At 44.4% G+C, this 14,925-nt stretch overlaps 1 protein-coding gene across 1 annotated transcript in view; it reads left to right on the forward strand.

The window, feature by feature from the left end:
* The window catches only part of Fhit (fragile histidine triad diadenosine triphosphatase), an 807,644-nt gene that overhangs the window by 143,806 nt on the left and 648,913 nt on the right, over window positions 1-14,925 (forward strand). The window lies entirely within an intron of this gene.

The raw sequence follows: 14,925 nt of genomic DNA on the forward strand, positions 1-14,925 counted from the left end.
ATAAAGCACATTTGAGTTTGCATGTGGCACCACCTGGTTCGTTCAATCAGGAGCTTTTTAGAAGAAAGCATTAACAGGATAAAAGGACCTCATTTTGTTGGTGTAGCATTAAGCCATGGCATATACTTTTTATATCTTTTTATATGCTTTCTTTCTGTATCTGTTTAATAAACTGCAATATATCAGTATTTGTCTTTCCTGAGCACATCCTGAGTACCCAACATGCGCAATAACAACATTTAGCCCAGTATCTGACATCTGTAGTATGTTCAGGTTGATGGTAGTTTTGCTTATGAAATGATAGTTACAAATGCCTGGCACCTACTCTGAACCAGTCTTGGTAAGTTTTGTGTTTGCTGTCTCAAGTCTCACCATTTAACACCTGCAACATGGCCAACTGTTGTCGCCGTTATTTCTAGGGTTGGAGTGGTAAAAGTATCATCTTTGGCTAGAGACAGCTGAGATCAGTCTAGACCAATGTCTTTTTACCTTAACGCTCTTGATTATTTTGGGAGGCTTGCCTAGGTATGGTTTGGCACCGTTTTGGGCCCCTACTTATTTTATATAAAGGCCATTTTCCCATTCTGACAGTAAAAATTGTCTCCAAAGATTAGTAGATATGCCTGTGAGGATGAGGCTAGAGATGGGGAAAATTGGCCTACTTAGTTATATGGACACACACACACACACACACACACACACACACACACGGGGTGCTGTTACACCCATGGATTTGGGCCTCAGACTTAGTGAAAAAAAGAAATGAGGCTAAGTGCCCACGTTGATCTGTCTCTACTTCTAGACTAGAAAGTCATGTGAGCAGCCATTCATGTTCCTGCCACCATGCTTTCCTGGCATCAGTCTTTGAGCTGGAATAAACCCGCCCATCATTCCTTAGGTTGATTGTGTAAGGCATTGTGTTCTATTGGTAAGGAGTTCTTCGTACTGGCGGTATATAACACAGTCCCCTACATTTAACAAAAGAGCTCTTGCGTTCAACAACTCTCTGAGGGCTGCACCCAAGTCTTCCTAAAAGCCCACCAGCACTCGGGTACTGGTAATGCAGAAGAAAAGACCTGGCCTTAGCTCAGTGAAGCCCCATTCCTGTCGTAGTCACACAGAAAGGCTGTGTGATACTGCTTTACAACAAGAGCTGTTTGTGAAAGTCAAATATAGGAACATCAGAGTCAGCCAAAGGAGAGCCACCAATGGTTTAATTATTGTCTTAAAAAGTAATCATCATTTTTTTCTATGCCAGGAAGTATTGTAGGAGGGGGCTGTTCATTGGTCCCAGCCACCCAACCACGAAATAATCACACAGAAACTGTATTACTTGCAATACTGTTTGGCCAATAGCTTAAGCATATTTCTGGCTAATTCATAGCCTAAACTAATCCATCTCTATTAATCTGTATATCGCCACATGACAGTGGCTTACTGGGTAATGTTCCCAGCCTCTGTCTCAGGCAGAGGCTCCATGGCTTCTCTCTGACTCCACCCTTCTTTCTCCCAGCATTCAGCCTACCTAAGTTCTGCCTTGCTATAGGTCCAAAGCAGTTTCTTTATTCATTAATGGTAATCACAGCACACAGAGGGGACTCCCACAGCAAGGAAGAGGATCTTGGGTTCTCCCATATCATCACAGTACTTGGGGACCAACAAGGATGAGTTCCTTTTTCCCCCCAATTTGTTGTTGTAAAGACTTGCCATGTGCTGAAGGTCATGTTGCTTGGTAAACAGTTTCAACTTTATGACTGCTGGGATTTTTGTTGTTGCCCACAGAGCTCTGAGCTTGGTCATCATTCCTTTCTTAAGCAGAATTTAACAATTTAAATCACTCCCCTATAATATTTGAAAAATAGACCCAAATGAGCCTGTTCTATTTTATTTGCTTTATCAGAAGAAATATTTATCTAAAACACTTTTTTTAAAAAAAAAAGTGGTAAACTGGGATTAAGATACTTTTAATTCACTTTTATTGATTTTTATGCATTTAATATCCTTGAATAGGCAGATTGCGAGTACACATTTTTAGATAGAAGTTTCTCTTTAAAGAATCACCTGCCACCATGTGGATCTATCAGCGTAATACTTTGTCCTTGCTCCCCCAGTCCTCTGCACCTCCATTTTCACCATAGCATCTGAAGTAGTGGCAGAGTACCCATGTTCTTGGTGGCCCAGTCAGAGATGCACGCATCCTTCCCCAGCCATGTCACCTGGTGATTCTCTGGAATGGACATTAATTGCCACAGAGGTCAGGATCTGTGAAAAGAAATCCAGGCATCTCCAGGTTGGGAGACAAGTTTTTAAAACCACCACTCTTGAAGCTCCCCGAAGATCAACCTTTTCACGGTTTTTCTGTGACTATCATTCTGCTTTCTCACACTGGTCCCTTCAGTGCTTCTTTTCCTGGCTTTGTCTGCCTTGGCTTTTGTTTCGAAAGGATATAAGTACCTCTCGAGGAAGTCCTAAGTGGCTGGCTCCCATTATGCTCTCTGTAGATGAGAGCGATTCCTTTGTGTGTGGAAGCAGGAATCCTCTCAAAACCATTGACGGTATTGTGAATGACTGAAAAATCAGAGCAGAATTCTGGGATGAGCATCCCTAAACAAAAGTGGTCCTTGAAAGCGGGTAATTGTTCCACGTGTTGATATGACAGTGGGTGACATTGGCCAAGACACTGGGCCACAGAGCCTTTCTCTTCATTCCATCGACTGAACATCCTCTCTGGACCATGTACCCTGCTTCTTAGCCTTTTTAGTTCTCAGGGCTCATGCTATTTTATTAAAGGTAAAATACTGTCACTTCTGAACCGAGGGTTTTGCTCTGAAACTTAGGTAACTTGAAGACAGGAATCTGTCAGACATATGTTTCATAATGTCTAGGAACAGGGATTTGGTGGGTGGGGCAAATTGTTAATCACTTTTGCAAACAAAGCTGGGTTTCTTCCCCCCCCCCCCATCTTAGCCAGTAGGGGACTTTGGCAGTTTGTAGAATTGATGTCCTCTTTAAGGGACACCATCTGCCCAAATGGACTAGTCCTGCCAGAGACAGTAGCTATACTTAATATTTAATAACGATGAATATCATGGCCAAAATATTCGAGCAAGTTAAATGGAGGCCCCAGGGGAGCCTGACCAGACTGTCGTGTTGTGCTTCACCTCATGTGTGACTTCCGTCACACGTGTACTCTTTGGAAAACTTCCTTCCCTTTTTGCAACCGATGGCAAGTTATTCTTAGATTTCCATAGGAAAACAGAGCCCATGAGTGACAGGACCAGATGCACTTTCGCACTGTTGTGAATACAGCCTGATGTGGGTGTCCAGGCATCCTCTGTTTCCTTTGAAAAGCCTTCTTTAAGTAGAATGCAAGATGATAAAGACGAGGAGCTAGGAGGAGTTGGAGTGGTGTGGGAAACAATAGCTCCTTAATAAGAGTCTTAGTAATCAGGAGGTATTTGTGTCTGCAGCGAGGGCCGGGGAAGTGACAGACTGACCATTCTGAAGGTTGCCGTCAACGCGGATCGGCGCATTTCTAATTATACACGAAATGAAAGGCTTCAAAGAAGAAATGGCCCGCACCATTCAGCCACTTGAATATCTGATTGAGGCCAGCAAGCACTGAAGACCAATCTGTGACATTGCGCTTATCTGAGCTCTTTTTTTCTAGACTCATTTGAGATCTTTTCTACTTACCGTTTCCTTTTGTCTTTTCTATCCATCCACCTTTGTACGCAAATTCCTGATTTTGCAGGGAGGGTCTTGTTGGGAAACACAGTGCAAAGGATTTAGGAGAAGGTGTTTTGATTGGTAAAGGGGATGTTATTTACTCTTGTTTTAGTTATGCAGTGATAGACAGCTCCCTCCTTGCTGAGCAAGTGGTCCACCCTGGAGCCTCACCGTCAACCCAGCTGAAGATTCATAAAGTCTGAGCAGGGTGAAGAGCACAGGAACTGGGGAGAAACCCTGGAGACTGGTGTGTAGGGAACCCAGGCCTGCCCATCCGGAACCCGGAGACCAGAAAGTCAGGAAAGCCGTTTAAGGGCTGATATTCACCAAAGGTTCCAGAAGGTCACGGAAAAGGGGTACCCCCCTCTCCATTTCCTTCCTGCCCGCATCTTCTTGCTGAGGACGCCCATGGCCTGAACCCAACCAAACACCTGAGGAAAAGTAAGGCTAGAAAGCTGAAGGAAGTGGTTGTCACGAGGTTGAATGTGGTGATGCTATGTGTTTGCTCTCGCATGGGAAGATGAGGCAGGAGGATTGTAAATTTCAGGCTTGCCTGGGGTGTATATTCAGATCACGTTTCTAAAGAAATAAAATATTTAGCGAGTGTCAACTAGAAAAAAAACTATAACCATTTAATGTAAAAGTCTTTGCTGGCTTTATCTAACTTCCAATCTTTGAGTCACCCCTCCTTCATTGTAACACACAGGAAGGTCATCAAGGCCCAAAGCAGAAACAGTTGGTTTATCCTCAAGAAAGGTTTGAAAAAAAGCAGGAAAAAATTCAAATATTATTGCTCATTTCAAAGCTTCTTTCTCATATTGGGTAGGCGGCGTGAAAACAGAGAGAAAATAATGTATTCCTTAGTGTTTGCTGACGCTGGTTCCTTATCCTTAGGCCTGGCCTGCTGGAAACCTGGCTTCTCCTATTTCTAATTTACCCTCAGGTCAAGTATTTCCAGGTTAGCCACACCCCTACAGGGGACCTCAGCATGAGTCAGTTCATTTTGATTTTCCCTCCGGACTCATATGGAGTCTAGTGCAGGAGCTTAATCCAAAGCTCTGTCCTAGTAAATCTCTAAAGAGTGCAGCACACATTTGGCCTCCAAACGCAGCACACCTGCCTTTCATGTACACGGAACCAGGACGGAAATCGCTTACCTACTGCACATGTGTATTTGATCAAACTTGTATTTGATTGCAACCTACAGCATTGAGGGATTCGCTAAACGTGGCTTCAGGCCAGGCAGAAAGAGCTACAGCAGGGTCTGTCCTTAGCCGTGCTTAGATCCTTCAAATCTTATACTAGCAAGAGCTTCCTGAATCCGGTGCTCAGGGCAGGCAGGTCATGGAAATGATTGCATTGATCTGGTGACAGGCGGCAGAGTGTGGAACAGGCTGGGAGCTGTTTAACCCCTGGCTCTCTGTAAAGCCAGCGGTTGCTATGCAGCCAGGGGAATCCATGCCTAATCTCTCTCTTCCCCCACCTCTCTCCCTCTCCCCCCTTCTACCCTCCATGCTCCTCCTCTTCTCTCACCAAAGAAGCTTTCCTCTTTTTTTCCACCCGCTTTGTTTTTTAATGGAAAATGAATTCCTCTCATGCTAAATGTCCACAGCTACTGCTTTTTAGAGACCCACTTTGGTTCACGGCTCTCACGGAGTCTGAGACTCCCAAGCTTATCAGTCCCCCTGACTCTCTTTCTATCAGATTGTTTTGTGGTGGTAGTGGTTACTGTCTTTTGTTTGTTTGTGCTTTGGTTTTGGTGGTATGAAAATAACAGAGGGTAATTTCATGGCCGTTAATAACCCTTTCTACAAGAGTGGTCCTCATGCCCTGTGCTTGGCCAGTCTCCTGCACAGTGTGTGTTGCCAGGGTTCTCTGTCCCCTGCCCCTCTCCACAGTCTTTCTGTCTCCTTTCTTCCATACGCCCCCATGGTAGCTGTCCCCCATCCATTCCCTGACCCAACATTTAAAGACCATGCTTAAATTCCCATCCTGTTGAATTCCAATTGATGCAGAACTCCATTGCAGCACCTGTCCTGTGGCCGGCTTTTATATAACCGGCTGACCCACTAAAACAGCCACTCCTGCTTAAGGACCACTTCTCTCACCCAGAGCATTGTGGTTGTCCAGGACCAGCCAGCTCCAGCGTGGCTTACTTATGTAATGCATTCCTTTTGTTCTCTTCCTGTAATAGAACCAACGGGCTCAGACTGCTTCCTGAGCGGAGGCAGTGAGAAGGTATGATGAACTACAGAAATGGGCTTCCTACAAAAGAAACTTTAAACTCCTCAGAGTGCAGTAATAGGGGACACTTCAGACAGCTTGCCAAGCTGAGCCTCACAAAAGCCCTTTCTTTTAGACGACATTAAAAAAAAATAAGAAGGTATTATGTCTCCTAGCTGATGAGGTAGGAACTGGTTTCAAGGCTAAAAGGTGATTACAATCACCCACGTAGCTCTTGAAAATGGTGTCCTACTTGGTAGTTTTGTTTATTATGGACTGGAAGGAGGTAAATTACCACCTCCTTGTCAGCCAATAATCGTTTTCCAGGAAAAAGGTAAATTATCCTCTGAAAGGGAATGCTCACCTGCTCACCTCTTCTGATTGCTTCATTGTGCACGCGCTTGTTGGACTGCCCACTGGCCAGGAAAGAGGTGTTTCTACTCTCTGGATCCAGGGAGTGTGAGTCAGAAGACACGTAAGCCCACTGTGATGCCCCCTTTCCTCTCGGTGGCTGCAGTGACAGGCAGCCCTATCCCAGGCAGGCAGTTGGTCTTCTCAAACGTGCTCCCCCCCCCCCCCCCCCCCGCCCCAGACTTTGTAGGAAGAGCTTCTCCCACTTCGCCAGAGGGCGCTGCTGAGGAGGCGGAAAGGGAACGGTGTTTTTGGAACAAAAGAGGACCACTGCAAAGAAAGCAGCAGAGGCCAGAGAGTAAAGGAACCAGAGGGATGGGAAGGAAAGAGGAGGAAAGACATGCTTTGTCTAAAAAACTGTGTTTCTAAGCCAGGAGCCATGAAAACAGGAATCTATTTTTTGATATAAATGGAATACTCTAAGATGTACTTTGCTTTTAGGTCAGTTAGGTCTTGATAAACAAATCATTGTGGCAACAACCAAAAAAAAAAAAATGTGCATTTTGCTTTAAAGGACCAATAGCGCCATTGTCTGCTCCCGAATAGATACACTGGCGTTTCCTTTGTGAAGCTCTCTGGATATGATGCAGTTTTATTCTGTTGTACAGTCTTTGCCCCTTTTAGCCTTTTTTCTTATTAAAACTGTCCTATACATGTGTGTAAACATATGTGCACACATGTAAGCAGAGCCTGCTTGTTCATTTTCCAGCTGCTCAGACCCAAACAGTTATACAGAAACTATATTAATTACAACACTGCATGGCCCATGACTCAGGCATATTTCTAGCTAACTCTTACATCTTGAATTAACCCATTTCTATTAATCTGTGTATTGCCATGAGGCTGTACCTTACCGCTAAAGGTTCTGGGCATCTGTCTTCTTTGACAACTACATGGCGTTTCCTTGACTCTGTCTAGTCTCTCTATATATCTCTGTTTGGACTTCCTGCCTGGCTTTATTGTGCCCTGCCACAGGCCAAAACAGCTTCTTTATTAACCAATGGTAATAAATCATATTCAGAGCATACAGAGGGGAATCCCACATCACACACACACACACACAAACACACACACACACACACACACACAGACACACACACACAGAGAAGTGCTTCTTATTTATATTATTTTAAAGCCTTTGGTGCAGCATATTCAAACTTCGCTGATTTCCCCCCAGAATATAGATTATTTCCTCCAATATGGCTTGTAAATAATATCCTTGCTTAACTTTCACAGAATCAAATAGATCAATTCTAGGTACCTGATTTCTTCTATGTAAAATTTAACTAATTTGGTTCTACAGAAATGGTAAGATTTTTCTAACATATCAAGTGCATGATTTATGAAGATGTATTATCCTAAATTTCAAAAAGATCTCCAATTGCACAAAAGCATCGTGTGCAAATTACAATCTGTTCCTGTTGTTCCTCAGAGCAGGTCTGGAGCTCACTGGAGGGTCTTGGGTGGCACTGGCACATCTGTGAATGGCCTTGCTGCCTGCTCGGCAAGAAACAAGAGTGTGCATTTCTTAACAAAATTCCTTCTAACTATCCACGTTTCCCCTCTTTCTGCTCAGGATCTGACTTGCCATCTGGGAATCTTACCCACGACTTCGACTCTCTCACCCATGGCTAGAATCCTGAGTGTGGCTGATAGCTATTATATTTGGCTTATCTTACTTCTCTGTCCTCCCTGACAATGACCCTCAAAGATTGATGAGAAGAGGTTACAGGAATTGGTGGCTTAAATAAAATGGGCAGACATCCTTAGGTTCCAATTAGCCACACTTTCCAGTTCAGAGACTCGAGATAGCGCTGGAGGTGCAGTGTAGCTTTTGAAACATAAATTGAGATGACACCAGGAAAACGCGCCACTGAAGTCTCTTGTTTTAGGAGCTAAGTAGGCTGGAGAGCCCAGCAGTGTGGTGCTGGATCTAACATCAGGCTATGCTGACCAGGCCTAGGTACACACCTGCTGTGGTGGCTTCTCTCCTTCTCTTCATCCACTTGCCCAACCATTCCTTGGAACCGTCCTCAGACCTGAGCTCTGACTCCTAAATCTGCCATCCTCTCTCTTCTCCCCACAGCAGGGCACTGCAGCCTCGCCCGGAAGCTTTCTCTTCCTAGCTCTGCTCCTTTGTCTTCATTTCATCCTCAGGAATCTCTGCATGTCTAACCCGGACTCCATGTCTACTGTTCAGAGATACTGAACTAACAGAAATGGTCTCCTGAACTCTGCCTGCAAAGCCAGGTTAGCTATTTTATTTTTTTCTGCAATTGCAATGGTGAGGGACAGAGAAACAGAGAGGGAGGAGAGAGAGAGAAAGAGTGAGAGAGAGAGAGAGAGAGAGAGAGAGAGAGAAAAGGGTCTAGTTCTGTAGCCTAGGCCTGTGTGTAAACTAATTACCCTCCCATCTCTTTCACGGATAAGTAGGTAGTCGTTTACCTGAAACATTTCTATATGTGATTTTTTTTGAAGAATAAAGAACAAAATATAAACAAAGCACCCCTCCCTCATCTCATACTAAAACCCAATGTGAGGAGGATAGCATGTTCTTCTTTCATAGCAACCCTGTAAGTGTTTGAGGGAAAGCGAAAAATTCTTTTACTTACATTCTGGAATGGAACATCATCCCCTATGTTTTAGATAAGCACTCATTACGTAGCCTAGATACCTTCAAACCCACAGTCCTTTTGCCTTAGCCTTGCCGATGTTCGTATCACAGGCCTATACTACGGGGCTCCTCTTTCTTCTAAAATTTTAACACTTAAAAGTGACATAGTGAAGTCAATGTCACCGAGTAGAATTTAATTATTAGAATGTAGCGGTTTGGGGCTGAAGAGATGGCTCAGTGCTTAAGAGCACTGAGTTCGATTCCCAGCAGCCTCATAGTGACTCACAGCCATCTACAATGAGGTCTGGCGCCCTCTTCTGGTCTGCAGGCTTACATGCAGACAGAACACTGCATAGATAATAAATAAATCTTTAAAAAAAGAAGAATGTAGCAGTTTATAACTGGCTTCAGTGTCCTCCTCAAACATTCCCATCATTCCACAGTGATGCTTCTCACTCTGCAAGCAGTTTCTTACCTGGAGCCCTAACTCCAGCGACTGCCTGTCTGAGTTCCTCCCGGTGGATGTATCTATCTGTTCTGGATGTTTCGTGCAAATGGAGCTGCAAAGCACAAACTCCATTTGTGCCTATGCCTCTTTCACTTAGTACCTATGATTTAATCTTCTTTTATTTTCTCATCAGAAATGTCCTTGGCAATAAAGATTGGTTTTTTTTTACCTGGTCCACACATGATTTTTTTTCAACCCTGTCTTATTTTGAAGGGCAAAGGGATTGTCACTGTATTTCTTTCTCTTTTTTCTTCTTTGTACCTCCCTCATAAATGACCAGAAGCAGGATTTTTCTCCTACCTACTTCCCTGTAGCATGTTGGCTTTCTGTGCACTCCCGTATCAGAGGGACAGGGAATTGACATAGGACAAGCCTCTGGTATCATGGATCAGCACAAGGTGTCATGTGATCCCTGTCACAAGGAAAGTACTTCTTTACCTTTAAGTGGGGTAAATAGATGTTTCAGGCTCAAAAAGACAGTTCATAATATCATCAGGAAGGACTTCTGGGCTGTGGTGGCACAGGCTTTATTACAGCACATGGCACAGAGGCAGGTGGATTTCTGTGAGTTGCAAAGCAGCCGGGTCTAAAGTGAATTCTGTCCATGGCAGCCAGATCTACATAGTGAGACCCTGTGTACTGTGTGGGCTTGGTTATCAATGTTAGGCTGTTTAGCATGGTGAAGGTTAGGAAATGGGCTCTGTAGGAGCCTTTGGTATGGTCTACAGTGTGCAACACCACAGTCAGCACTGTAGAGCCATTGTTTACCACAGAGGACACACCCCTTAACAGCCAGACTCCTTTTAAAGCAGAGGCTAAGCCCCAGTGTCCTCCCAAAGCAGAATGTCCTTCCAAGTTGGAAGAGGCAGCAGTTTGCTTCAAAAACTGTCAGCGAATGTCAAACCCGGAACTGGGGTGTCCATTGCTTTGCTCATACTAAGCAAATGAGATCTGACCCCTTGTTCTGCATTCCAACGGACACTGAAACTGGTTCTTGGGGATTACTTGTGTAGTTTTTGGTCGATTGATACATTTGTGCCTTTAAACCTTTGCTCCCTTCTTCTGAGAAAGATTTTTTTCTTTGTTCAAACACACAAACGCTTCAGGAAGGCGCTCTGCCAACCCCAGGAACCCACTATCTTCTATCACTTACATATGTCTAACTTGTTATTTCTCTTTTTGTAAATTTATGCTCCATTTTTTAGTGAACAAAAAAAAAATTAAATGTGAAGGCTCTGAATTCCATTTCATGTACATGTCCGGGTGAGATGTGCACATGTGTGCAGATGCCTATACATGCTCTGATGGCATCACCCACCTTGTGTTCAGAGGTAAGCCTCTGTCTGATCTGAACCTTGCTGAAATCAAAGCAGACACATGATAAAGCGATGGTGAATGAAGGACAGACAGGATGTGGAGGCTTTAGGAGTCTGAGGAGAGAGCTCTATACAAGTGACCAGAGTTCACTACGTGAATCTGAAACTGACTCGTATAACAAGACAATAGGGGTGGAGAAGGGCAGAAAGAATAAGGCCTCTGGACGAGTCCCACTGAAAAGGGGACTGCAATACAGCAGGCCTATTCACAATATAGCAGCTGCAAGGCAGACACAGGAGCAGTAGAAAAGGCTGGGCCGAGATGCAGACTTGACAGCTGGTCAAGCTTTGTGGAGTTAATAATTCCTCCAAGGCAAAGGGACTGGGGACAGAGATGAGCCATGTCACCGTGACCATCACTTTTTAGATGAAATTGACTGGGTATTTTCTCTATGCCAGGATACGTTGTAAGCTTTTTATGTAGTTGTTCTCATTAAACTCTTATCATAACTGCCTCTCCATTTTATAGACAAACACATTAAGAATCAGAAAGCTAAAAGTCTTTATTTGAAGGCTTCCAGCTTTGTAGAATTAATTTTTAATGTCAGCATACAAAGAAATGAGTCTCACTGCGGCAACATTCCAGGTTTTAGCCAATCTGGATGGAAAGTGGGAGCCAGAACTGGGGAGATGCTTCAGGCAGTGCAGCGCTTGCCTTGTAGACCTGAGTACCTGGGTTCAGTCCCAGAATCCTCCTGAGGAAAGCCTAACACAGCGGGGGCGCTTGTAATGTAAATTCTTCGGAAGTGGAGGTAGAGAATCTCAGAGACAGGAAGGACCCAGCTGAAAGCCCTTGCTGCTTATATCCTGAAGTACCATAGAGTAGGCTCAGAATCGGAAACCAGCCAGTATGACTAGGATAGCTTTGTTATTAACAAGGGCCATTTAACGTTTCTTCATTCCTTGATTTTACTTGTTAAATATCCTTCCTGCTTCCAGTATGAATCTTCTAGATTTAGGGTGCTGTCGCTGCCAAATGAAAGCAGAATTAATGCTCCCCCCATGGAGTAAAGAGGAAGTCAGGCATGTTACCTGTCTCAGTTCTTGTTTCTGTGATAAGACACCTTACAGTGAAGCCAAAGGGTGGAAGGATTCACACCAGCTCATGGTTTTCTGGAAGCCACAAGCAGAATTCTCGCCGGTTGCGGGCACATGGGGCATGCTCCAGATTTGTCAGTGGATCAGAAAGCAGAAGGCCTGACTGGAAGCAGCACCAGGCTGTAGCTCTGAAAGCTCTGTTCCTTCTGACTGACTCATTAGCCAGGGTCCCACTGTTTCCTCAACAATAGCATCACCACTGGGCACCAAGCTGGGGACCCGCCCGAGCCTGTGGGGAACATACCACAGTCAAGCCAGAGGTAGCCATTTATCGGTCCTGGATTTCATGCTTCTCATGAAGTTTCTTAAGGATTATGACTTAGAGAATTCCTAGCTATTCCTTGAATTGTCTCAGGTTGTGTAGTCTTCTGAAGCTTTTCAATAAATATTCCTATTCCTATATTCTACCTCTGCCCAAGTAGTCCATTAGCCTTAGTGCCCTTTCTCCCTGCCTTGACACATGAAGCTTCACTACTCTGTGACCATGTCCAAAGAGACCCTTCTTATTTGCTTATTCTATAACATTTATTTTATTATTATACACATATCCTCGGTTATACACCTTCCCAAATGACTCCAGAGGGCTTCAAAGAGAATTCTCTGGACCGTCTTGTAGCACAGAATAGGAAACAAATTCAGAGGCCTAGAGCAGCCAGCTGGGTACCTAACTGGAGTGGAGCCGGCTGGGTAGATAGCTGGACAACACAAATTTGGTTTATAAGTATTGTATCATAGTTCTATGCATTTATGGTCATTTAGTTTCAAGTACTGAAGTTTTGAGTTTTGGCTCATATCTGATTTCTTCTAATTTTTATTTGTCTTTTCCTGCACTTCTTTAAGGGAATTTCTCATTTCCTTTCTAAGGGCCTCAATCACCTTCATAAAGTTATTTTTATGGTTGTTGTCTTCTGCTTCATCTGCGTTGGGATGTTCATGTCTTGCTGTTGTAGTTTCTGGTGGTGCCATATTACTCTTTCTGTTGTTGAGTGTATTCTTACCCTGTGCTCTACCCATCTTTTCCCCCCAATCAGAGCAGGTAGAGCCTGTGTTTCAGGGGGTCCCTGTCTTCCAATTGTTGTAGTTGAGGGCTGTGGTTCCATTGAATACTCCTTCAAATGGGAACAAGGCAGAACCTTTGGTGGTCATTCCTCCAGGGGCCTACAGGTCCAAGATTCTGATGGTCACTCCTCCAGGGGCGGGTAGGGAGGTAGGGCTGAGGCACCAATGGTCAGATAATTTCTGGATGCGCTGCCATACTGCTGAGGAGGCTTCCCCGCCCCCGGGGGCCTGGCCCACCTGCTGTGCTGCTGAGGCCTCCCTCCCCCCCACACCCCGCCTTTGTCCACCTTCCACACTGCTGAAGCTTCTCCACTGCTAAGGCTTTCTCCTAGACTTGGCTTGTATCAGAAACAAAGAGACAGAGAAGAAAAAGATTTTTGTGAGTTTGGCTCAGAAGAGTAACCAAACTTAGCAGTCCTCCATAGTTGTTTCTGTAAGCTATTGCATAGAAATAGGGCTTCAGGGAAGGAGAAGTACATTATCCATCATGGGGCTGATTGCTGTTTTTAAAAAAATCTCAGTTGTTCGATTTTACTGATAAAACTCTGGAGCCAGATGCTGAGGTGAAGGCCTGCTATCTCAGAGAGGCAGAGAAAGCCCTGAGCCGACCTTCCTCCTCTGCCAACATCCCAGAAAGACCTTTCTCCAGTGCCAACTCAAGCCAGACTCCTCCCACTCAGTGTTTCTCCCTTCTACTTCCTGTGCATCTTTCTCTCCATCCTGCCGACTTCCTCTTACTCTCTATCAGTTTTTCATGTTCACTTCCTGTTAACTGGTTACTTGCTCCGCCCCTTGACCTATGATTGATTTTATTTAATCCTGTTTGCAATACTCATGCAGAAAGCTCTTGGATTAAAAATGCATGCTAGGGCCGAGCCATACCACAACTCGAATCAGGATTTTCTGGAAAATAACACAATCTCAGGGTTCACAGAGTGATCAAATATCCTGGAACAGGTAATTGATTGTTCCTCCCATCTCGGTAGCGTGACCTTAAGGATGGTCTCTTGGCCAGGTCATGCCAGGCTCAGCTGGATTAATTCCTATTTCTTTTTTGAGATTTAATTATTTTATGGGGATATATGTTTTGCCCACATATTTGAATATGTACGGCATGTGTCCTCGGCGCCTATGAAGGCCAGAAGAGGGTGCTGGATTCCTTGGAATCAGAGTTGAAGATGGTTGTTAGTCTCCATGTGAGTGCCAGGAACTAAATATGGGTCCTCTGAAAGAGCGGCAAGTGCTCTTAACCTCTGAGCCATCTTTATAGCCCCATGGATTAACTCTTAAAGGAGAAGATAATGGTAAATAATGTTCTAACCTTTGGAGCAGATCAGAATGTTGTATCTCCACCTAAGTCAGGGGTAGATTTCATTCTTTTGACCCAGAGGAAGGAGCTTTCCTGCAATGGCCCTGAACAGTGCCCTTGGGTCCTCTAAGACTGTCATAACATGTTCCTTCAGGAGTGTAGAGTAGATGGAATCCATTTTTACTGTGAAAGATAAGGATCCCATCTTAAAGCTGTCACCAGAAGAGCCGAGTGCTGCACACAGAGGTCTCACCCTCAGCCACACAGAGCTTCGGAGCAGAGGGGCTCCTGCAGGAGAAGAGCTTAAAGGAACTCAGAGCCCGAATTCTCTTCTGGCATTCCTGCCCCCAGCAAGAAGGTTCCAAAATTTCCGTTCTGAATGTCCCTGCCATAAGCTGCCTAGCTCATGTCCTCACCCATTCTGTACTGTGTGGCACAGAAGTTGATTTTATGTGGCCAACTTTTACTAAGTAATTGGGGGAAAAACTGTACCTTGCTTGGTTTCTTTGTAAAAAAAAAAAATCACCCCCCCCCCCAAACACACACCACATACATTTACTTCTATAGTTAGTATGGAAAGTTTGGGGATTGTAAAACC

The sequence above is a fragment of the Myodes glareolus genome, chromosome 5, assembly GCF_982192425.1.
Source record: "Myodes glareolus chromosome 5, mMyoGla1.1, whole genome shotgun sequence".
NCBI lineage: Eukaryota > Metazoa > Chordata > Mammalia > Rodentia > Cricetidae > Myodes > Myodes glareolus.